The sequence below is a fragment of the Galeopterus variegatus genome, unplaced genomic scaffold (genome assembly GCF_000696425.1).
Source record: "Galeopterus variegatus unplaced genomic scaffold, G_variegatus-3.0.2 Scaffold3980, whole genome shotgun sequence".
Taxonomy (NCBI): Eukaryota; Metazoa; Chordata; class Mammalia; order Dermoptera; family Cynocephalidae; genus Galeopterus; species Galeopterus variegatus.
This window is the reverse complement of record NW_007730091.1, coordinates 90,217-91,950: the sequence shown is the minus strand read 5'-3', so window position 1 is coordinate 91,950 and position 1,734 is coordinate 90,217.

Below are 1,734 nucleotides of genomic sequence, written 5' to 3'. Positions count from 1 at the left end.
GGGACCGGTAAGGGGATCATAACCCTTGGCTTGGTGTCGCCTGCACCGCGCTCAGCCAGTGAGTGCACTGGCCATCCCTATATAGGATCCAAACCCGCGGCCTTAGTGCTCCCAGCGCCGCACTCTCCCGAGTGAACCAAGGGGTCGGCCCTCCCTTGTCTTTTAAACTCTCACCAGCATCTAAGCTTTTTCTAACCTGCTCCTCCAAATTCTTCCAGCCTCTGCACAACACTCAGTTCCAAAGCTGCTTCACATTTTCTTCCTTTCTTTCTTTTTTTAAAAGATGCCTGGTAAGGGGATCTTAACCCTTGACTTGGTGTTATCAGTGCCACATTCTCCCAAGTGAGCCACCGGCCAGCCCCCACATTTTCAAGTTTTTATTATAAGCGACACCCACTCCTTTGGTACGAATTTTCTGTATTAGTCCATTTCTTTTCCTTACAACAGAAATTCCTGAATCCGGATAACTTGTAAAGAAATAATATTTATTGCTTAATTTTGGAGGCTGGGAAGTCCAAAGTCCAGGGAACACATCTGATGAGGGCCTTTTCCTGGTGATGCAGGGTGTCACATGGCAAAAAGGCTGAGCAAGAGAGGGCTAAGCTTCTCAGTTGCTCTCCTCTCAAAGCCATTAGAACCACGCCTATTACTCCATGAATGGATCAATCCATTCATGAGGATAAAGTCCTCACAATCTAATCACCTCTTTCGGACCCCACCTTTCAATTACCGTAATAGGATTTCCCACCCTCTTAACATTATCACAGTGAGGATTAAGTTTCGATCAGCCTTGGTGGGACATTCAATCCACAGCAGTGTTGAATAACTTTCTGGTTCAAGCTCCTTATCTCCATGCAGACAGTCATAACTGCTTTAAGTACTGGTTTAAAGTCCACTTGGGAAGTAGATTTCCTGAGGAATGTCAAATCCAGTTGGTAAGGTCTGGCTCTATGGAGTGCTGGGTTGAGAAGCTCCATCCAAGCTTAGAGGTAGAAAATAATGGATTGGTTACTCGCGTCTGCATGGGCTTGGAAGTAGAGTGGTGGCATGGCATAAGGAATTTGCTGGTAGCTGCATACTATTTTTCAGGGACTTAACATATGTCACTTTTGTTTTTGCTTCTACCGGGTTCCACCTTAGTGCCACCTTTCTGACTCAGCTTTGTTTCGAGAAGCAGTCTCGTTAACTCACTCTGCCTTGGTCTCAAGAGGGTTACCTTTTACTTCCCACAATGGTATCCTGGCTCTCTGGTCTCTGCCATTTCTTCTGCCTCTGGCCATGGATGCACCATAAACTCATGGGCACTAGAATCATTTATCCCTAGACCATTGCTTCTCTGAGTCTTGGAGACCCCTCAAGAATGGAGTTTAGTGGAAGAAATGTCTCATCTGAGGAAAGCTGCCTCCTGACTGTTCCACCACCATCACTGCCTCATTACTTAACTCAGAAGAAATCCCTTGGACATCGTATTCTTTTTCGAGCATGGGGTGCCCTTTTGAGCAATAGATTCCCTCATTCCTGTCTCCTATGTAGATCCAAACGAAAGGACTTAGATATCTGCCATATTCAATTATCCACTTCAGTGCTGCTCATCCTTTCTGTGGTTAACTGAGAGATGAGTAAATGTTTTTTTCATAATCCTCCAGGGACAATCCATATATCAAAGGCTCTAGGCTTCCACTGCAGCTAATTTTCTCTCTAGCAGAAAGGGAGACCCGGAGGGCTTCTGATGCA